The sequence below is a fragment of the Elephantulus edwardii genome, unplaced genomic scaffold (genome assembly GCF_000299155.1).
Source record: "Elephantulus edwardii isolate Elephantulus edwardi_28Jun2011 unplaced genomic scaffold, EleEdw1.0 scaffold00236, whole genome shotgun sequence".
NCBI classification, from domain to species: Eukaryota; Metazoa; Chordata; class Mammalia; order Macroscelidea; family Macroscelididae; genus Elephantulus; species Elephantulus edwardii.
The window spans coordinates 1,759,086-1,783,429 of NW_006399986.1; the positions used below are offsets into that span (position 1 = coordinate 1,759,086).

General features: G+C 43.4%; 1 pseudogene; it reads right to left on the minus strand.

The window, feature by feature from the left end:
* Nucleotides 1-1,034: 1,034 nt before the first annotated feature.
* The window catches only part of LOC102855041, a 28,763-nt pseudogene continuing 5,453 nt past the window's right edge, over nt 1,035-24,344 (minus strand).

The window sequence follows — 24,344 nt, forward strand, 5'->3', positions numbered from 1 at the left end:
TCCTTCGTGAGCTGGCAGCCTCTTGTTTAAAGCAGTAAGGACCCAGTAGGTGGGACTCTGTGATTAATGGTCTTTTCCCCCTTGGGCCTGTGGCCTTGGTGTGAAGCCTGATTTGCTGTTAGAGGTACAACACAAAACTGGCACAGCACTTGTTCTCAATTTGTTGTCCTGAGATAACTTATGGGTTGCTGTGATGCTGTAAGCTATGTGACAGGTGTGTTAGATGCCACAAGGGTTACTCATGATGGATAGGTTTCAGTAGATCTACCAGATTACAACAGGATCAGCCGTCTACTTCTTAAATAACAAGCCTCAGAAAACCGTATGAACAGGAGAGGAACACAGATCATTTTAGTATGACTCACAGCAACCCTATAAACAATAGATCTGAACACTGTCCTACACAGTGCCAACCTCTGTTGTGCGCCTTGCCTGTCCAGCAGGAATAAGGACACAACACACCAACGATTCCTTCTCACAGCAGTTTACTCAGGAGTTTTGTTACAGAGGGTGGTGGAAGATGGAGTCTCTCTGACCCTTCCTGGGTGCGGCTTTTATCCCCTTCTCGGTACTCCGCCCATCACCGCCCATCAGTCTCATGTGTCATGCCTCCATTGGACCATTAACCCCACGTGAGACCAAGCCATCAACCAATGAGAACACAGTGCCCAAATAAGGTCTTATTTGTGATTCTGGCAAACAAAGAGAAGCAGGAAATCAGCGCCATCTTGTAATGGCGACCATGCGGCCGTTCATGGCCCCCCACAATTCCCCCTTTTTAGTTTTATTGAAAAGTGGCAGAGAGAGCGCCTGTCTTAGGTTGCTTTATTACATGGCTTACTTGTTATTGGAAGATTTCCTTTTACGCGTGAATCCCCTGTCTTAGTTTGCACATAGATGATTAGTGAACTTACTCGTCTTTGGCTGCCTCTTTAGCGTGCTTTATAAGGGGAAAGGTTGATTTTCTTATCACTTCAAATTTGCTAACTATATTTGGAGGGATGCACTCGTCTCATAAGCTTGGATTGCTTGGGTCATGACAGTAAGATCTTGATGTCTAATGCGGGCCATTTGGCGGAGACGGACACTAAAAAGATAGGGTACCCAATTAGGAGATTAGCCTACACTTCAATTCTCATCTGTTCCTTCAGGTGATGCGTAACTTGCTGAGTCTATAAGATTAGGCATCTTCACTATGGTAATTTTTAATCTTTATGACCATTATACAATTTTCTTATCTCTTATTTTTTTATCTAACTAATACAAACATATTACTATCTTAATAACTATTCTTATTATAACATGCTAAGCCATATCTCCTTAACTGAGTCTTCTTTTTCTACACAAAGTTGGCGTACTACAAAAGCACGCCTGGATTCCTGTCTATACAGTTTGCACAAACAGCATATGCCTAGACTAAAAGCAAGAACAAAAAGTATAGTCAAAGCTTTAACTCCACTCTATGTTTGAAACATAGTCATCAAAGATTTCAATAATTCATCTCCAGTGATAGGTGGCACTCTGGTCTCATTGACTTGCAATATTTGAAGAGTTAGGTTCTGCATGAATCGCTGGAATTCTATATCTCATCCTTCGGTTATATGCCGATTTAGTTCTCGAAGGCTGGAAGATTCTTTACACGACTGTTAGTAACACAGATATTAGGATAAGTCGGGCTGCAAGATATTGATCGTAGCATCCACAAAAGATCTATCTGTTCCTGTAATAAAGCAGTCTGCATATTTAGATTCAACATTCCCACTCTATTAAGTTCATTCTGTAAGGAAAGGGCGTCAGCAACTTCACCCGCCAGTTTATCAACTGTGGCGGCAGTGGAAGTCTTTAGTTTGTGAAAGCTGCAAAACTGCAGCAGCAAGGCCTGAATCAGTCAAGGGGCCACCAATTTCCCTGCAAACCTTCAACTACACTTGCAGCCCTTCATTTTTCCAAGGGGTGATAGCTTGTTGACATGCTTTTGTACTTTGTTCATATATGAGTTGCTCTACTAAGGGCATAGCGGCATCCATGTCGCTGAAAATTTTTCTTGCGGCCTCAACCATCCTGCCTACAAAGTCAGAAAATGGCTCAGTGGGTCCTTGAATTATCTTAGACAAATTCCCAGTCACTTCACCCTTATTAGGAATTTTCTTCCAAGCCTTAATTGCTATCTCATTAATTTGAGTATATACTTGTAAAGGGTAGACAATCTGATTATTAGCCCATTGTCCTTGGCCAACCAGCATGTCGAAAGTCCACGCCGGCTGGCCTTGAGCTGCATTCTGCCGCGCTTGAGCCAAAGCATAATCAATATAAAGCGATTTTCAATCCAAATATTGACCAACAGTTAAACAGGCTTTAGCTGTGCTCTGCCAGTCAGCAGGCGTTTGAGCATGCAGGGCAAGACGTTCTAGTAAAGCAAGGGTAAATGAGGCTCCTACCCCATAGGTCTTCACTGACTCAGCTAATGTTTTTAGTTGCTTAAAGTCAACAGGTTCATGATAACGTTGCTGATTGGCGTCCTCAAAAACTGGAAAAGCTTCTGCAGCTTGTCTCCATGTCTCAGGGCAAAAAGAAGTCCCTGAGGGAGGAGTTTCCTGCCCATAAGGTGGAGGAATGGGCGGAGCTTTAGGCTCCAGGGTAGGGCTGATTTCTCGGGCAGGGAGCAGAAGCTTTTCCCCTTTTTCTTCCTGCTTTTGTCTTCCCAGCTTCCCTTTTTTTCAGAAGATGCACCCTCTCCAGCTTCAGCAAAAGTTTATCAATTTTTTCCTCTACTTAAATTTTCATCACTAGGACTGTCACTGTCTGAATCCTGACTTTCACTATCAGTGGCGTCCTTCAATTTAGGGTACAGCTTCTCTCCCGGCTGCGATCCCTCTGAGCGCGTTTCTTTCATCTGTTCTAAGATCTCCTCTGATTTTCTTAAGGCAGTTACACACTGCTCATTTTCTAGACAGCTACGAACCAGCTTCCAAACCCCTCTAACTCCTGCTTTGAGCTGTCCCTCTTCCCATGCAGCGCCGAGATCTCTACCGAGCTTATCCCAACTGTTGATTGTGAGGTGTCCAGACATTGCATACCACGGAGCAATTCTATCAACCTCCTTAAGGAAATTTTCAATGATCCTATCTTTAAGTTTCAAGTCTTTAGCTTTTAACAGACTTTTCAAGGCCGTTTTAACTGGGCATGTGGGGGAGTTACCCATACTTTCACTTTCTATTTCTAGCTGCTTACCGCAAACTTTTGAAAACTGCCTGCTCTCACAGGTCTTTATAGTCTCCTTCCGAGAACTTTAGAAAATTGCCTGCTCTCACAGGTCTTTATAGTCTCCTTCCGAGAACTTTAGAAAATTGCCTGATCTCACAGGTCCTTATAGTCTCCTTCCGAGAACTTTAGAAAATTGCCTGATCTCACAGGTCCTTATAGTCTCCTTCCGAGAACTTTAGAAAATTGCCTGCTCTCACAGGTCCTTATAGTCTCCTTCCGAGAACTTTATAAATTAGGTCAGTTCTTACCTGACACTTACCAGCCGGCTGCCCTGTCCGCTGTGAGTTCTGGAACCGCAGCACCTCTCCAGAGAGAGGTCCCCGTACGGGCCACCACTTGTTGTGCGCCTTGCCTGTCCAGCAGGAATAAGGACACAACACACCAACGATTCCTTCTCACAGCAGTTTACTCAGGAGTTTTGTTACAGAGGGTGGTGGAAGATGGAGTCTCTCTGACCCTTCCTGGGTGTGGCTTTTATCCCCTTCTCGGTACTCCGCCCATCACCGCCCATCAGTCTCATGTGTCATGCCTCCATTGGACCATTAACCCCACGTGAGATTAAGCCATCAACCAATGAGAACACAGTGCCCAAATAAAGTCTTATTTGTGATTCTGGCAAACAAAGAGAAGCAGGAAATCAGCGCCATCTTGTAATGGCGACCATGTGGCCATTCATGGCCCCCCACAAACCTCACCATTTCTGAGGCACCTGAACCACTGCTGCAGTTGCTGTGTCAATCCACCTGGTTGAGGGCCTTCCTCTCCTCAGCCATTCTCCCACCTTTCCAAGCACGATAGCTTGGAAGGGCAAAAATCCACTTGTTCAACCCTACTGCCTCAGAAGTGTATCCACTTGCCAGCACTGAGTCCTAATTTAGTTGGCAGGACCTTTGATTGCCTCTCCATTCCACAAGATGTCACAGCGGTCTGTTACACTGATCACCTTATGCTGACTCACCTACTCAAGTTGGAGTGACAGCGGACACATGAGTTAAGAAACTTGCAAGCCCATTCACTCACTCTCATCACCTGTGAGTCAGACGGGCTCATAACTAATCCTCAGAGGCTGTAAATCACACAAGGGATTGCCCATCTATGTCCTGAGGAGAAGCTGATGGATTCCAACTACCTCGCTTTGGGTTGGCAGCATAATTCCTTACTCACTAGGCTGCTAAATCTCCTTATTTGCAGGCTGGGGGTGCTGACGGGGAGGGGCACAGTGGAACAGCAAACAAAAAAATTCAGGCATCGTGCACCTCAGTGAAATTCTTTTGCATGTCAAGACAGTTCATCTAAAGAGAGGGGTGATTTATTTCATCTGGGCCTATCTCAAGATGGAAAAGAAGGGATAGTGCCTGCTGGGCCTCTTTAGATTTCAGAGACAAGATCTTTTTGACCTCCGTATCAAATGACTCCATTTCTGAGTTGACAGGAATGTCCTGCTTTTCACAGTAGTTGTAGTTGATTGAAGGAAGCTGATACCCTGCTTCTCATCGTATACAAACATCAGTTAAAAATAAATTTCAAGCCTGAAATGTCAGAGTTAACATTGTAAAGCTCTTGGAAGACAAAACTGGATGAAATCTGTGACCCTGACTAGGCAGTGGGCATAAGGACAAAACACAAAATACATGTTAGTCTTTTTTTTTTAACAAAGTTGGAAGCAGAAGTGACATCCACTTCTTTTCTTTTTTAATTTTTTTAAATTATTTTTTCTTTGTGTGAGCGCGTACCGTCAAATCGGATCTGACTGGTACAGGAGGAGATTGTCCCTCCTTTCCCGGCAGAGCATCTGGTGGATTTGAACCGTGCGCCTCTGGGATTGCAGTGCAGCTTCTTGCCACTAGGCCACCAGAGCTCTCCTACATGCTAGTCTTTATATCAGCACTAGGCAGAGTGTGAAAGGACAATGCACAGAATAGGACAGAACATTGGAAAATTACGCAGGAAATGAAGGACTTTATATAGACTATATAAAGAAATCGTACAATTCTTCTGGGTAAAGCCGGGCAGAAAAGGTTTCTAAACCAGGGTGTGTGCTGTGGTGTCTGATGAGATTTGACTACTGGGTAAGGCCTAAATGAAATGCCTTGTAAACGGAAGGCTTCTTCCCAGAGGCTGTCCTCTGATGAGTGATGAGATTTAACATGCAGGAGAAGCTTTGCACACACTTTCTGCAAACTTAAGGCTTCTCCTCACAGTGTCTGATGAATGGTAATCTCTAGACCAAGGTTTGTCCACATTCCTTGCAAACATAAAGCTTTTCCAATGACTGTGTTCTCTGGGGTGTGACAGGAGTTGATTTCTGGATATTATGCAAACGGATGGCCTCTCCCCTGAGTGTTTTTCTCTGATGACAAATGAGATTTGACTTACTTATAAAAATTTTTCCCAGCAAGTTCTGATGGCCTAGTGGCAAGAAGCTACACTGCAATCCCAGAGGTGAATGGTTCGAATCCACCAGATTCTCTGCTGGAGGAGGGATAATCTCTTGTACCAGTCAGATCTGATTTGATGGTGTACACACACACACACACACACACACACACACACACACACACACACACAACTTCCCACCCACACTCTTTGCAAACATAAGGCTTCTCCACTGAGTGTATCCTCTAGTGACTGTTGGGATTTGACTTACTGACAAACTTTTTTTTAAAAACCCAACCACCATAAAATGCTTTAATTTTTTTTGCATTGTTGCACATTTTCTTCCCCCTTCCCAGGTCCTCCCTGCAATGCACCCCTTGTTCCAGACTGTTGTCATACACAGACTTAGTAATAAACTTTTGCTCACACTCCTTGCAAACAAACCTAAGTCTTCTCTTCTGAATGTATTCTCTGGTGTCTGAAGCGAGATGACTTTTGTAACTGGCTGTGATCAATTAGTTGTGGCCGCCACTGCACTCGGACCAGCCGCGAGATGACTTTTGGCTAAAGGTTGGCCCACATCCCTTGCAGACATAAGGATTCTCTCCCAAATGTGTCATCTGATGACTGATGAGATATGACTTGTGGGTAAAAACATGCCCACACTCTTTGCACACATAAGGCTTCTTCTCCCCAGAGTGCGTCCTCTGGTGTCTGATGAAATATGACTTGTAAGTAAAGCTTAGCTCACAATTCTTACAAACGTAAGGCTTCTCCTCTGAGTGGGTCCTCTGAAGTGTGATGAGATTTGACTTGCAGGAAAAACTTTGTGTACAGTTCTTACTGTAAGTAAAGCTTAGCTCACAATTCTTACAAACGTAAGGCTTCTCTCCTGAGTGTTTCCTCTGGTGAAAGATGAGACTTGACTTACTGAAAAACTTTTGTCCACACTTCTTGCAAACATATGACTTCTCCCCTGAATGTATTCTCTGGTGTCTAAAGAGAGATGACTTTTGGCTAAAGGTTTGCCCACATTCTCTCCCAAGTGTGTCCTCTGAGGACTGATGAGATGTGACTTGTGGGTAAAAACATGCCCACACTCTTTGCACGCATAAGGCTTCTCCCGAGAGTGCGTCCTCTGGTGTCTGATGAAATGTGACTTCTAAGTAAATCTTTTCTCACAGTCCTTGCAAACGTAAGGCTTCTCCCTTGAGTAGGTTCTCTGATGTGTGATGAGCTTTGACTTGCAGGAAAAACTCTGTCTACAGTCCTTACAAGTGTAAAGCTTCTCCTCCGAGTGTATTCTCTGGTGAAAGATGAATTTTGACTTGGTGAAAAACTTTTGCCCACATTTCTTACAAATATATGACTTCTCCCCTGAATGTATTCTCTGGTGTCTAGAGAGAGAAGACTTCTGGCTGAAGGCTTGCCCACACTCTTTGCACACATAAGGCTTCTCTCCTGAGTGTGTCCTCTGGTGTCTGATGAAATGTGACTTGTAAGTAAAGCTTAGCTCACAATTCTTACAAACGTAAGGCTTCTCCTCTGAGTGGGTCCTCTGATGTGTGATGGAACTTGACTTGCAGGAAAAACATTGTGTACAGTTCTTACAAACGCAAGGCTTCTCTCCTGAGTGTTTCCTCTGGTGAAAGATGAGACTTGACTTACTGAAAAACTTTTGTCCACACTTCTTGCAAACATACGACTTCTCCCCTGAATGTATTCTCTGGTGTCTGAAGAGAGTTGACTTATGGCTAAAGCCTCGCCCGCACTCTTTACAATCATAAGGCTTCTCCCCTGAATGTGTCCTCTGATGACTGATGAGATGTGACTTCTGGATAAAAACATGCCCACACTCTTGGCACACATAAGGCTTCTCCCCAGAGTGCGTCCTCTGGTGTCTGATGAAATGTGACTTGTAAGTAAAGCTTTTCTCGCAGTCCTTGCAAATGTAAGGCTTCTCCCCTAAGTGGGTTCTCTGATGTGTGATAAGATGTGACTTCTGGGTAAAAGGATGCCCACAATCTTTGCACACATAAGGCTGTGCACCTGAGTGTGTCCTCTGGTGACAGATGAGATTTGACTTACTGGTAAAGTTGAGACCACACTCCTTACAAACATAAGGCTTCTCACACAAGGGTCTCTTTTGGTGTGCAATGAGATCTGACACCTGGGCAAAGTCTGGCTGATACTCATGGCAAAGATATACTCTGTCCTGGTAAAGGGTCTTCTGGTTTGTGGTAAAGTTTAATTCCAGGCCAGAGTCTGGGACTTCCTTAATACACTTAAATGATCCAAATGTTGAGGTGTCTAATTCCTTCACCCTTTGCTTTCTTTCCACACAGTTCACACTTTGGGCTTTGTTAGGCCCCAGGTCTACTCCTGTGTCTTCTCTGGGGTTTGCTGACTGTCCTTGGGGTGGGATGACAGTGCAGCAGGCATCTAGTGCACATTCCCTTGAAGTTTCTCTCTTCCCTCGTATGCATTCACTCCAGCAGCTCTCGCAATTCTCCTGCTCCTCTTGCTGCTTCTGCGGTCCCAGGCTGAAGCCCTCTGGGTGAACATGATGTTCTGCACAGAATTCTGGGAAGATCTGTAGCACGTGCTGGCTGAGGAATTGCTGACAGCAGCCGGCCAGAAGGCAAGAAGTGCAGGAGTAGCCTTTTGGCCTTGTTTCTGTGGAAGAAAGAATGTTTCCATTAGAGCAGGTGGAACTGGGTCTGCCTGGGTTGTCTTTCTTGTCTTATGACAGACAGCCCCTCAGCTCTGGAGTCCTTGAGTGGCACAAGTAACTGGATGACCAATAATCAAAAAGTTGGTGGTTTATGACAGAAACCCATTGCTCTACTTCCAATAAGTCACAGCGTTCATTAACGGACAGAACAGTTTGACTTTGAACTTGTGGTGTCCCCATGTCACTATCAGCGTGATGGCAAGTAAAACAGTCTTATTGCTACATTTGGGACAGTGTACACAGTACAAGTTGTTTCACACCAATAACTGGTTTTCAGCTCAGTTTTACAAGCTACACTTTCTTCTGCAACCCAGAGATGTCCTGGGAGAACAACGTCTAAAATGTTTGGCTTCTGGAGGGACAATCTCCTCCTGTACTAGTCAGATCTGATTTGACGGTACCTGCACAAAAAAATAATAAAAAATAATAAAATTAAATTTAAAAATGTTTGGCTTCTAATGAAAAGGTTGGTGGTGTGAATCCGTCAGTCTAGCACTAGGTGAAATATGTGGCCACCTGAATCTATTAAGATTTATAATCTTCCGGTCTCAATGGAGAAGTTCCACTGCCCTACAGAGTAACTATGAATATGGAAAAACTCAATGGCAGAGAATCTGGGAGTTGCAACGCAGATGATGCACCCCAGAATCTCTTCTGCATTTCTGCCAGATTAAGAATGTTTCAAGCAAATCTCAGACACTGATTCTGTCTCACAAACAGCATATAGAAAAGCTGACCTCTAGGGGAGCTCTGGTGGCCTAGTGGCAAGGAGCTGCAACTACAATCCCAGAGGCGAACGGTTCGAATCCACCAGATGCTCTGCCGGGGAAGGAGGGACAATCTCCTCCTGTACCAGTCAGATCTGATTTGACGGTACACGCACACAAAAATAATAATAATAAAAAAGAAAAGCTGACCTCTTCCTCCTGCTAAAAGTATCTACAGCATAGACACACTGACATAGCCTACCCATCACCTTTAGAGACTGCAGTTTTATGACCCCTGTGAAAATATCTCTTGTGACTTTTCTAATTATAGAAGGGGATTGAGAGACCAAAAATATTCAGTTTGGCAGGCAAGCACTTATAAGAGATAGTGTTTAAGTCTGAAAATGTTACAATAGTTGTTGTTGTTGTCAAGTGCCGTCTAGTCGCAGGTGACTCATAGCGACCCTATGAAGGAGAGTCCTCAACGCTTGGGTTCCCTTCATCCTCTCTCCAGGTTCATAGGGTTTCCAGAGGCAAGCTATTATGGAAGTGGATGCCACTCCTCCTTCCAAGCTTGTTTTAATCAGGGAGCTCCACCCCACTCTCTGTCTACATTGGGTAGCCAACCATTAACGCATTTGACACATCAGTGTCACAGTGTTCAGCCTCACAGCAACCACAAGTGACCGCGGTACGGCAACTTGTACACCAGGGCTATACGACCTACCGGAATGTCTGAACAAAAACAATGAAAGACAGGCCCAAGGGCCGCGGATTAAAAGTCACCCACCTTTGGCTTGGTAGCATTGCTTTCTGTCCACTGAGCCAGTGGATCTCTATGTTGATATTATTGTTGTTAAGTGCTGTCGAGCCTCAGGCAATTCATAGCGACCCTATGAAGGAGAGTCCTTGACGCTTGGGTGCCTTTCATCCTCTCTCCAGTTTCATAGGGTTTCCGGAGGCAAGCTAATATGGAAGTGGATGCCACTCCTCCTTCCAAGCCTATAATAGTAGCATCTTAATTTACCCAACTTCAAAGGGATAACGGGCAGGTTCAGCCTAAAACTGATTCCCATGAGATAGAGGTGTGTGAGATCCCCACATCCTCATTTGTCAGTTTGACACCATCCATCATCCCCAACGGCACCTTCAATTCCCTAGTGCATTTGATAAGTCATTGCAAACACCACATAGCGAACTAAGTTAAGTGGTCTACTAGAAAGGAAATAGGTATAACAGAGGTCAAGATCTATGCATTACAACCAAGAATCACAATCCAAAAAATCAGTCAGGAACGTTTCCGCATCAGTGCATGGTGGCTCTCTCAGCTCTTTTGGATAAAAGAGGTTGAAAATTTAGAGTCTACACTAACCACCAGGGTTCACGTTACTATTTAGTGCAAGCTGTTCTGCACTATTATAAACTCCGGCACACCGGAAATACAATTGCCAGAACCGACTGTGTCTCCTAGAAACACTACATGATAGAGCAGATTTGTCCTAGAGCAATTTCAAGTCTGTAAACGTCAGAGGCAGACTGCAACTGCTCTCTCCCAAGGAATAGCCGATAGATCAAAAAGCTCCTATTTTTTTGTTCTCCATCAAGGGCATAAGCATTGGGCCCCAGGACCCCTCAGACTCACAACATTGTTGTTGTGTCCCATCAGAACTGACTAGTAGCTGACTCACCAGTGAGTTTTCAGAGGCAGAAAATGACATGGGAATAAACTGCCTTCCTTCTCCTATGTAGCATCTGGAGGATTCAAACTGCATGCCTTCTTCAGGACTGCAGCTCAGCTTCTTACCCCTAGGCCACCAGGGCTCCCCTGACACATAATAGGGGCCAGAAAAAATCAAATGAGCATATACTCACTCAAGGACAGAAGATTCCTATAGATCTCCAGCATCACTTCTTTGTACAGGCTCTTCTGCTCAGAGCTCAGGGTCTTCCATTCTGCCTCTGTGAAGTCCACACTCACATCCTCAAATGTAACACATGCCTAGAATAAGCCACACCGAGAAACAAAATAGTTCACTGTTACTTTTCAGTGTCAGAATGTAACTTGTCCTGAAGAGTCAGCATCTGGATGGCCAATCCCTTCTTTTCAGAGAACGTATTTCTCAACAGCCAGTTCTTCTGCAGAAGACTGTAGCTGCCTATTTGATAAAGTCTGAGAAGAGCAACAGCTAATTATAAAACCTGGACTGATCCTCCCACTCATGGGAGTTCATGAGAGAAATGACTGGCAAACATTTATGGGAATGCTGAATAGCATTCAAGAAAGTGCCTTGGAATTCCTAACAATGGAATTCCAAGATGGAAGAGCATAATAAGCTAGGCTAGAAAAGAACAGGATATTGTGAAAATGGAGTTTTTATGATGAATTTGGGAATGATAAAACAGGAAGATGGAGGAAATCATCAATTCCAGAGAACAGAGGGAATGAATATTTAGCACCCAGTTTGCTCGGCTCCACGGTCAACACTCTTGGCACCAGTAGCCAGGAAATAAAAAAACGTATTGCAATGGGAAAGTCTGCTGTTAGGGACCTCTCTAAAGTACTCAAGATTAATGGTGTCTCTCTGGAGACTAAGGTGCGCCTGATACAGGCCATGGTTTTTGCAATCACTTGTTATGCATCAAAGAGTTGGACAATGACTAGAGAGGATAGAAGAATTGACACCCTTGAGCTGTGGTGCTGGAGAAGAGTATTGAATGTACCATAGACTGCCAAGAAAACAAACAGATTCATCCTAGAGAGGGTTAAACCAGGCTGCTCCTTGGAGGCACGGACTCTGGGGCTTCGCCTGACATACTATGGACATGTTGTAAGGAGAGACAGGTCCTTGGAGAGGGACATCATGCTTGGTAGGGTGGAGGGACAGCGCAGGAGGGGAAGACCTTCTCTGAGGTGGACTGATTCAGTGACTGGGGTAATCGGGATGGGTGTGTCAGAGGCAATGAGACTGGCGCAGGATAGAGCAGGGTTTAGGGCTGTTGTACATAGGGTTGCTATGAGTCACAAACGACTCGACGGCACATAACAACAACAGGGACATTTCTGAAGAGTTTTAATAACTCGATTTGTAAAATTATGCTTCCCATTTCATTTTCTACTTCCAACTGCTTAACACACTTCATAATACCTTACTATGATCGAAAATCAGTCACTGAACTACTCAATCCAACTCTTTTAATTCTTCCTTTCTTCAACTTGATTTAGTTTCTTTAAGATGAAAACCTAAGCTTCAGTCTCTTTTGATGTTTAATCAAAAGCCAACTTTTTCCTTTAAGATTTCCTCCATTTGCTTTAGGCTCAAGTTCAAAAGCCAAGTTTTAGACTCTCTTCTGATTTCTTTCCTGCCGTTTTAATTGCCTTGTTTTACTGTCCTTATCTTGGTGGCCTTGATGACAAACTGGAAACACTGACACTAAACTGGAATGAAAGAACTGCAGAATTACTGTCGTGTGCTGTGTTCAATAACAGTACTGTAGTTTTATATTTTCAATGAAGAACATTCGTTAGAAATAAAAATAGTTCTTGTACATAAAACTGGTATGTCGTACAAAACTTACAAAGGTTACAGAAACTAACAAGGAAAACAAAAAAGGGGTTTCAGAGTGTGTGAGGAATTTTAAAATGAGGGTATTTGCTGCTTTTCAGACACGTCAGTATGGTTCAGTGGTTTAAGTGTTGAGCACCTAACTGCAGAGATGGCAGCTGAAATCCCCCAGTCACTGCAGGAAGAACATCCAGTCGCCTTCTTAAAGATTTCTAGCATCAGTAACCCTATGGGACAATTCTTCTCCATCCTGTAGGCTTTATGAGTTAGACTTGAATTAGGAACAGTGGGCTGTGTTTGGGGAATATTTTTCAAGGAGGCTGGCTCAGGCTTAGGTCATCTTGTATCTCAATGTCAACATAATGATAAGGGGAGCTCTGGTGGCCTAGTGGCAAGGAGCTGCAATTACAATCCCAGAGGCGCATGGTTCGAATCCACCAGATGCTCTGCTGGGAAAGAGGGGCAGTCTCCTCCTGTACCAGTCAGATCTGATTTGACGGTACACAGACACACAAAATAATAATTTAAAATAAATAAATAAATAAGAACATAATGATAGACACAGACTGTCAACAACTTCCTATTACCTGGATCCACAACTGACATCCTTGGTCCCAGCAGTCAGGAAACAAGGAGATACACTGCACTGGGGAAATCTGCAGTTAGGGACCTCTCCAAATAATTGAGAAGTAATGTCAGTTTGGTGAAGAGATTGAGATTGTTCACAGCTTTAGTTTGCTTGACTCCACAGTCAGCACTCTTGGCACCGGCAGCCAGGAAATTAAAAGGCATATTGCCATGGGAAAGTGTGATGTTAGGGACCTCTCCAAAGTACTGAAGAGCAATGGTGTCTCTCTGGAGACTTAGGTGCATCTGATACATGGTCTTTGCTGTCACTTGTTATGCATCAGAGAGTTGGACAATGAATAAGGAGGATAGAAGGAGAATTGATGCCATTGAGCTGTGGTGCTGGAGAAGAGTATTGAGGTTATCATGGACTGCTAGGAAAACAAATAGATTAATCCTGGAAAGGGTTAAACAGGGCAGCTCCTTGGAGGCAAGGATTCTGAGGCTCCGTCTAACATACTTCGGACATGTTGTGAGGAGAGACCAGTCCTTAGAGAGGGACATCATGCTTGGGAGGGTGGAGGGACAGCACAGGAGAGGAAGGCCCTCTATGAGGTGGATTGATTCAGTGACTGGGATAATTGGGATGGGAGTGTCAGAGACAGTGCGATTGGCACAGGACAGAGTGAAGTTTAGGGCTGTTGTACATAGGGTCGCTATGAGTCGCAAGCGACTCGACGGCACATAACAACAACAACAACAACACAATATCAGTTTGAGGACTAAAGTGTGTCTTGATTCAAGCCATGGCCTTTCTGATCACTTGCTATGCATCTGAGAGAGCTGGGCAATGAGTAAGGACAGAAGAATTGACGCCTCTGAGTGTTAGAGAAGAGCACTGGACATCCCATGGATGGCCAAGAGAACAAATAGATATGTCTTGGAGAGGGTGGAGCTGGAGTGCTCTTTGGAGGCAAGAATGATGAGGCTTTGCCTCACATACTTTGGGCATGATGCCAGGAGAGGAGGGACATACATGATGCTTGGAAGGGTGGAAGGTCGGTGAAGGAGAGGAAGATCCTTACCCAGGTGGGGCTGCCACAGTGACTGTCACAATGGGCTTTAGTCTATCAGGAATTATGAGAACAGCACAGGGTTCGGATGGGTTGTTCTTAGGGCCACTATGAGTCGTACTCCACTTGACGGCACCTAAGAACTAACATATCTATCTTCTAAGTCTTCATTGCTTGTTTTACTTCCTTCCCAAGCAGAAAACAAAGGGTTTAAACATAAACTCCGTCATGGAACTGTAAGGGTGGTTAAATTCTGTCCAACTGAATCTATGTAAATAAATCAGAATGACCAAATCTCATCTCTATCAGTCAATGGACAGGGAAGGCCAGTTAGGATGAGACTGGTCTCAAACCTCTGAACCATGTGACTCCAGGAAAGCTATTCAAAGAGCTTCCCAAAGTTGTTATCAGAAATTAGGTGTATCTCCGTAACAAAAGAATGGTAAGCAAGTTGTTTCTAATACAAGAATTCTAAAAAAACATAGACACTGCAGAGAGATACTCCTTAAACAGCAGGAGAAAGACTTAAATGAACATAGACCATTGCAATAGTAATGATGTTTTGTGTACATGTGTTAAAAATTATTTTCAAATTCTATTGGTACTTCCTGGATACTAAACAGACTTAATATGGTAGTCAATATTCTTTTGTTTATATGCTACAGAGAAAATACACACAAGCTGTCTGAACTTACAAGATTGGATCTCAAACTCATGTAGTGTGAAAAAACATCTCATTAGATGAGGATGATTATATCATATGACAAAATGGACCATGACTGTATTATGTCACTGTCATCACACACCAGCCCAACCACTAAGAACCACAGCCCAGCCGATTTGTCACGTAATCTTATTGACCATAGATGATGTTACTCACATAATCTTACTGACCACAGGTGATGTTATTCTGACTACTTACTTAGGCATTAATTAGTGCCAGATTAGGTGTTGGTGTTATGTGCTGTCAAGTTGCCTGCGACTCATAGTGACCCTATGTACAACAGCTCTGAACCCTGCTCTATCCTGAGCCAACCTTATTGTCTCTGACACATCTTTCCTCATTACCCCAGTCACTCTGTCAATCCATCTCATCCAGGGTCTTCCTCTCTTGCACTGTCACTCCAACTTCCCAAGCACGATGTCCGTCTCCAAGGACTAGTCCCTCCTTGCAACATGTCCAAAGTATGTCAGACTGACCTTCAGAATCCTTGACTCCAAGGAGCAGCCTGGTTTCACCCTCTTTAGGACAAACTTGTTTGTTTTCTCAGCAGTGCATGAGAAAACAGCCGTACATTTAATACTCTTCTCCAGCACCACAACTCAAAGGCATCATTTCTCCATCTATCATCCCTACTTATTGTCCAGCTTTCTGATGCATAGCAAGTAATTGCAAAGACCATGGCCTGGATCAGGTGCACCTTAAGTCTCCAGACTGACATCATTGCTCTTCAGTAAGCTGGAGAGGTCCCTGACAGCTGGCTTTCCTAATGCAATTCGTCTTTTGATTTCCTGGCTGTGGGCACCAAGAGTGTTGATTGTGGAGCCCAGCGAACTAAAGCTGTTAACAATCTCAGTCTCTTCACTGTCCTTCATGATGCTGCCAATTGGCCCAGTGGTGGGAACCTTTGTTTTCTTGATGTTGAACTTCAAGATTGGGTGTACGGAGTGCAAAATCATCCTAAAGGATTTTCTATCTTCATAAAACTGTAATGTCTCATAATGAGATAGTTAATACATGAGAATAATGTGAAAGCACTTAGGCATTCTGAAGAATTTATTCATTAGATCTACTTAAAGACTTGCGCAAAAATAAAACTGGTTAAATAAAAGTATCTCGTTAAACTTTGATGGATTAATTTATGAAACTTTAAATAACTTTTAGTATTAAATGACATAAACCAAACAACTGGGTTCCTTGCTGTGAAAATAAAATTGTCTTTGGTATCTAAGTAGAAAAGTTAATTTACTCTTTATTAAATATTCCTGGAAGATAAAGGATTAGGCATTGACTGACATAAACTTTTTTATTAAAACGTAGGACATACTGCTTTTTTTTTTTTTAAGACTGGTCAAGTGAAGCAGTGGTAGTGGAGAAGGAACAAAGAAATCTGTAACTGACTGTGATCAATTAGTTGTGGCCTCCACTGCACTCGGACCAGCCAGGACATACTGCTTTGAAAACCTTAAATAAATTAGCATTTTCTAATAGTGAACAGCAAACACCAAACAAGTTTCAAATTTCGTGAAAAGCCACAAGTTGGATCTTAGCTGAAAGCACAGAGTACCACAGGCTATCTATCTGTGTTTCATTCACTATGCAAAGGCATCTGACTGTGGAGATCACAACAAAACATTGCCAATCCTGAGAAGAATGGGAATCCCAGAACTCTTTAATTGTGCTCATGCAAAACAAAGACCAGGAAACAGTCGTCAGGACAGAGCAAGGAAACAATGCATGGTTCTAAATCAGGAAAGGAGTTCAGGAATGAGTCCTTTCTCCATACCTTTTCAATCTTTATGCAGAACAGATCATTCAGGAGGCTGGACTTAATAAGAATGTGGCATCATGATCGCAGGAAGACTCATCACAACCTGTGTTATGCAGATGAGTCAACATTGCTTGCCAAAAACTGAGGAGGACCTGAAGCATTTGCTGCAGAGGGTCAAGGACTATACTCCGCAATGTGCATTGCATATCGGGAAACAAAGATTCTCACAACTGGGCCACTTCCTAAATAACATGCCTCTGGAAACTATGAATTTTGATAAATGTCGATAGTTACAGAAAGGCTTCAGACCTTCTGTTCATAGGGTTGCTATGAGGTGTGCTCGACTCTAAGGAAATCAACAACAACAACAGATCCACAATCAACACTTTTGGTACTAACAGGATATAAAAAAACTAAACTGCCTTAGGAAAATCTTCTGTCAGCAACCTCTTGAGAATACTGTAGGGCAACGATATCAATCTAGAGACTAAGGTGTATGTGATCAAGTCTTCTCAGTTTCTTGCTATGCATCAGAGAGCTGGACAATGACTAAGATGAGTTGTGGTGCTGGAGAAGAGTACTGCAAATACTACGGACTGCCAAGAGACAAACAGGTCTGTCCTGGAAAGAGTGAAACCAAGTTTTTCATTGGAGGCATGGATTTTGAAGTTCCATCTCACATATTTTGGGCATGTTGTCGGGAAGACATTATGCTTGGTGGAGGGACATGCAGGAGAGGAAGACTCTGGATGAGATAGGTTGACCCAGTAACCGGGGTAATAGGGGCACGTGTGTTAGAGACAGTGAGACTGGTTCAGGACAGGGCAGGTTCACAGCTATTGTGCTGTGAGTAGTGGTTGACTCGACGGGATATAACAACAATTGTTAGGAATTCCAAAATCCATCACTGGTTAGAGGTCTCTTCCTCCAGGATTCCAAGCCCAGTGTCAAGGCAGGGACACCTAGCTGGAGACTTGAGATTTCCTTCTGCCAAAGAGTGAGAAGCCAAAGGGAAAAGCTTTTGAACGTCTTCACTTTTCCAAATAGCTGGCTCTAGAGTTCGGTCAAATCAGGGGTAACCAACAATCTGTTGGTTCATCTACCCTTTGGGATGGTTTCCATAGCTGGGCCTCAATATCCATGGCCCGCTGAGGGTCCTCTTGACTCCAGCATACTTACCAATCTTGAGAACTTCTGGTGGTGGTCCCTCAAGTGGGCAGAAGTCCCCTATGTTCAGGCCTTCTTTGCACTCAAGACACAACTCACCCTATACACTTCCTGTTCCCCTTCACAAATCCTGTTCCTCCATTCCTTTTCATCCCCCGTCCCATCCTGTATCCATGGAGCCTTCACTCACTGTAGACTCCATGCACTCCACAGACGATGCTGCTCCCCACCTTGCGTGGAAATCGCCCATGCACTCCCTCTCTGACCCAACCCAAGTGCCCCATTATCCATCCCCTCCTCAGTGAGCAGGTCCAGAAACCTCTCCCTCTCCCTCATCATGCTACACTCGGTCAGGTCTCTCTCCCTGTCAACCTCTCCAGCTCTTGTGCTTCCTCTTAAAGAGCTTGCAGGAGAAGAGGGACTTGTATGACCCTACGTTTCCTTCTGTCTTCCTGACTTCTCAGTTATTCATCTGAGGCTAGGCATTTTTTCACCTATATTAAGAAAAATCCCTGCTCTCTTTCTCTCTTGTCTTACTCAAGGTCTTAGAAGGTTTACAGTTTTTTACTTTACCAGCCACAAAGGCTACTTAGTCCTTAATATATATTTCATTTCATAATCTGTTCCCAGTTTTGGGGGGGAACCCTCCAAAAAAGGCCCTTAAACTCCACAATGAGATCTCCTGAACCTAGTCTGCAATAATAGAGGACACCCTTAAACAAAAGACCCAAGCTAAATGCCAAACCCCTGCCCAAGCAATCTGGGATGGCAACACCACCAACCAGGCACAAAATCTGGCTAATGAAGCCACCAACCACCAGAAAAGGGGCCCGCTGGGCTAGTTCTGGTGCTGGCTGACAGGGGAGACACTGGGTGTCACGGTGCCCTTCCCTACGACCCCCAACTAAGCTGTGGCCAGAGCATGGAGGACAGCACAGGAAACCTGACTCCAAGCAGAATATACAGTAGGTTTTCAGTCCTTCTTATCAGTGGTTCCCTCTCTGCTAGACCTGGCTGGACTTGGCACTGCCAAAGATTAACACAGAGCCCAGGGAGCAGTGTTCCCATGCTTGTGGAACCCTGTGTCCTTATCCTGTAGAGGGTAGGCCCATTTCTTATCGATACTTGTTGACCATTCCAGGCATCAGGCTGGTCTACTGCGGGAACTGATGGTATAGTCATTTCGCCTCTTGCTAGACTGTACTTTTAATCTATCTTTCCACACTCCTTTGTCATTCATACGTACCCCATTCCCCTACTGAGACAAGATGTACCCACTAAATTATATGTAGTCCTCTTCTTTCTGGGATCCGCCCCAACCCTCTGTGCCTCTTCCCCCTTCCTAGGCCTCCTCACTTCACCCCCTGACTTAGCACCCCAGAACCTCTTGTCCTGTGGTCCTTTTCCACCCTTACCCAAAGAATAAGACATCCACAATCACAATCTCTCCATCACTGAGCATGTCACTCCCTTAAAATCTCCCTTCAGCAACCCCACTTATTTGTTGCCACAAAAAAGCAATATCCAATCCCTGAAAAAGCTCTTTAGGCCTCAAGCCTCTGACTCACTCTTTCCTCAATCAGGGATTCTTAAATGAAGCTGACTTCATTCCATTTTTCTAAAGATGAAAATTTTCTATTGAGCCCTGGTCTACTTAGAGGTACACACCAAAAGGCAACGTTTTGTGAGTCACCCCAGACACAAAACCCCAAAGTAGAAATGTGCCAGCTGGGAGTGGGCCCGGAAGGCCTGCAGGATCCTTAGAGGATGGGAGGCCTCAGGGCTGGTCTGTTAGAGAAGCAAGAATCTGAGGGGTTAGGGTTTGAACACAGTGCTCTACAGAGGGCGTTCCTCCTACATTCCCTTGTTGTTGATTGACTTTGAATCGAGCACGACTCATAGCGACCCTATGAACAAAAGGCCTGAAGCCCCTCTACAACTATCAACATTTATCAAAGTTCAATCCCAACTCCTTGAATTCACAGTAGATTTTTGTAAACAGCCTTTTGATGTTTTCTCTATCCTGTTCTAATAGTTTCCTTATATCTGTGGTGTATTAGTAATGTGTTCCTTATATCACTGTTTGTGAATAAAAAAATTTTAATCCCTATCTCCCTTTGTACTATTAGGGAAAACTGACATTTACAGACCTGTGTTTTGCTTGTAATTGAGAATGTTAGAAGAATATTTATTTTGTTTTTCCTGTGCAGTATGAAGATTTGTGTGAATATTCAATTACTCATCTGCTTGTTCTGGTCTCTGTTCATCTAAGTATCTATTGTATATAGATATTTATAGTTGTAATAGATAATATAATTAAAATAATGTGAGCCTTGTGAAGTCTAAAGATTTCTGAGAATTGTTGCTCTGTCTTGTGTATGTAATCACAAAAACTTATTTGTGGACTTATTTGGTATTTTTTCGCCCTTGTAATAATGTATATTATGTTTTATGTTCCTAACCAGTAGAAGTATTGTAAAATTGTTGTCAAGCTAGATGAGAATTGCTAGCATTTTAGTCTTTTGTAACTGTAACATACTCGAAGGAAAAATAAAAGTCTGTCACTTTGCAAACATTTATTTTCATCAACAAATAAAAAAAGAATACCTTAAAAAAGTAAACCCCCCCCCAACTGTTATTAACACAACTTGTTTTAAGTTATACATTCAGTTAAGTTTATTGACGATTTTATATTGGTTTCATTAGTTATATAGAAAATTTCTTAAAATTCTTTATTTTGCATTCTAAAGATGTTTTAAAACAGGGACTCCTAACCCCTTTATTGGTCTCTTCTTGCTCCTCTGTCTTTGTTAATGACATTTTGCATTCTTCATGGGTGATATTATTTTTTTTTTAATTTTTTTTATATTTTATTATTTTGTGTCTGTGTGTACCGTCAAATCAGGTCTGACTGGTACAGGAGGAGATGGCCCCTCCTTCTGCAACAGAGCATCTGGTGGATTTGAACCGCATATCTCTGGGATTGCATTGCAGCTTCTTGCCACTAGGCCACCAGAGCTCCCCTTTTTAAATGAAGCTGCAATCTTTTTTTGGAGGGGGGCGTGTAGCATCAAATTGGATCTGACTGGTACAGGAGGAGAATGCCCCTCCTTTTCCGGCAGGGCATCTGGATTTGAATGGGGTACCTCTGGGATTACAGTGCAGTTTTTTGCCACTAGGCCACCAGAGCTCTCATGGGTGATATTCCTGATATTTTCCTAGGGCTCTTCTGGTCTTTCTTTATTAGAAGAATGGGTTTCCATTCTTTTTAAAGTTAGTCACAGTTTGTTGTGATCCACACAGTCAAATGCCTTTGCATAGTTAATGAAAGACAAGACATTCATCTGCTACTCTTTACTTTAGGCAAGCACAAGCCTGCATTTACCAGATGTGTTCTTTGGAATGGTGAAAATAGAAGAGTTCCATGCACTAGTGGAAGGTCCAAAGTGACCAGCTTGTAACTGTTCTTTTACTAAAACCCTCTAAGCTGCTCTAACTATTGACCCTCACTAGGTCACTGCTCCACCCACAGGGACTCAGTGGTTTTCCACTATAGTGGGAGAGGTGGAATCAGAGAAGTGGCTGCTAAAAAGGTGGAATGTGTGACCCCAGGCCCCACTGTTTCAGGAGTCTTTTCCTCATAAATAGTGAAGTCTAGAACAAGAGGTTTCATTTAAGCCTTCTGATTTTCTGGTCCTGTACACTCTAAAACCTTTAAAGTTTGTGTAGCTGCACCATGACCCCCGTATCCCATAATAGGGTGTAAAATTGGCAGGAGGGGCCAGTGATCTGGCCAAAAGGAGGAAGAGATAACAGACACATCAGCCCCAGTATCCAGCAGGCTCTCAAAATTTCTGTACTGCATAAGAACTTGAATTTCTGAAAAAAGAAAAAAAATTTTTTTTTTAATTTTTGGTCTGCTGGAAACATCTATGTTAGTACTTCCAAAGCTCTGTTGACCTCTAATTTTAGGATTTTTATTCGGAATCCAGAAAAATATATAATAATTCATTGTCCTATGTTAGTTCCTGAGGGAATAACTTGCACTATGAGTCCTGAATCAAGATTTGTATTTCTCCTGTAAAATCCCTGTGTATAACTCCAGGTAACACATGAATTCCCCCGTGAGAGGTGCTAGGTCTTCCTAGTATTAATCCTACATGACCTTGAGGCAATGCCCCCCCATCAGTGGGAGCAAGAACAACTTCCTCAGGATTATTAAGAAGTTGGTTTTGGGGAGCTCTGGTGGCCTAGTGGCAAGGAGAGCTGCAAGTACAATCCCAGAGGTGAACGGTTCGAATCCACCAGTTGCTCTGCTGGGGAAGGAGGGACAATCTCCTCCTGTACCAGTCAGATCTGATTTGACGGTACGCGTACACAAAAATAATAAAATTTTTAAAAAAAGCTGGTTTTGTGGATGAAATATGTTTATGGCATTGAAGTCTATGGGGGAGAGAATAGTTTAAAAGTATTATATTTTAGGGCATTACGTTTATCATAGGAGTACGTAATGAGGGTTGCAGAGTGGATTATATTTGGGGTTGGGGTGGGATTGGGGGGAGGTGCGGGGGGGGTTGTGTACCAATGAGGGAGTTTTTCTTTTGCTTTTCAGGGAGAGGAGCAAACGGGGGGGCTGGGGGGGGCAGGGAGAAGCGTGCAACAATGAATGAAAGGAATTCCAAAATCTCTGTAGATGTTCATTGAAATGAAAAATAAATAAATTTAAAAAAAAATATATATATATAGGAAGCTGGTTTTGGACTGGAAGGTCTAGTCCCACGCTCCCAGAGGGTGTGGCAGGAAAGTCATCGAGGGGCTTTCTACCAAGAGGGGCTGTCCAGGGATTTTCTTTTTTCTTTCCCCATTTGTTGTTCAGCACGCAGGGATTCACATCCCTGAAGGTGTTTCCTGGAGACTGAACCAAGGAATTAGAAAGTTTGCAAACAATGTACCAGGGATGCGTCCTATCTCAATGCCTCAGCACCTATCTCAATATCTCAATCATCTGGGAGGCTGGGCTCTATGAGGAGAAATGTGGCATCAGGACTGGAGCAAGACTCATCAACAATCTGTGTTATGCAGATGACAAAACCGTGCTTGCTGAAATGCTGCAGAAGGTCAAGGACTGCCGCCTTCAATGTGGACTGAAGCTCAACATTGATAAAACAAAGATTCTCACCAGTGGGGGGACTGGAAGCATTATGATGGGTAGTGAAGAGATTCAGATTGTTAACAGCTTCAATTTGCTTGGCCCCACAATCAACATTCTTAGTACCAGCAGCCAGGAAATCAAACGATGAGCTTTTTGGAAAATCTGCTGTCAGGGACCTCTCAAGAGTACTAAAGAGCAATGATGTCAATTTGGAGACTAAGGTGCGCCCAGTCCAGGCCATGGTCTTTGCAACTACTTGCTATGCATCAGAAAGCTGGACAATAAGTAGGGATGATAGAAGGAAAATTGATGCCTTTGAGCTCTGGTGTTAGAGAAGAGTATTGAATGTACCATGGAGTACTAAGAGAACAAAAGATTCATCCTAGAGAGGGTGAAACAAGAGTACTCCTTGGAGGCAAGGATTCTGAAGCTTCATCTGACATACTTTGGGAATGTCACAAGGAGGAACCAGTCCTTGGAGAGAGAGACATCGTGCTTGGGAGGGTGGAGGGACAGGGCAAAAGAGGATTGACTCAGTGACTGGGATAACGAGGGTAGGTATGTCAGAGAAGATAAGGTTGACTCAGGATAGAGCAGGGTTCACTATCAGTGGCAAGCAACTGGACAGCATGTAACAACAACAGCAAAGGATATCCATTTTATCAAATTCAGAGTGGCATTGATTAGACTAATGTTTACCTCTCCCAGAGTGAGAACAAAGCTAGGAAGAAGAGAGCACAGAACCATAATTCCCATTCCCTGCTGCCTTATACATTTGAGCCATGTGTCCAAGATTTGCCACATTAGAAACAATTTCTATTGGGGAGATTAAGAGCAGCAGCTTGGACTTGTGCTTTATAATGTTCAGATCCAACACTCTGGCAAATGTTAATGAATTTTTCTATTTCTTTAGCATTTGCTCGAATTGAACCAAAGCCTCTTCACTGTCTGCATTAATATTTTCATGAAGCCACAATAAAAATAAAGCCTCAGCTTCTAATTTATGATCCACTTGACAACTAATTAATGACAGTTTGTAATCTCTTAACAGAGTCTATTAACAGAGTCTACATCATTTTCCTAGAAGCTCTGGTAGCTTAATGTTTAGAAGCTGTGTTTCAATCCCCAAGGCATTTGAATTGTCTGAATCTATCAGGGCCTCCACAGGAGAAGGATAGGCAATCTCCTCCCATGCAATTAACTGCCTCTGACAACCAGTACTCAACAACAACAACAACAGCAAAAACAA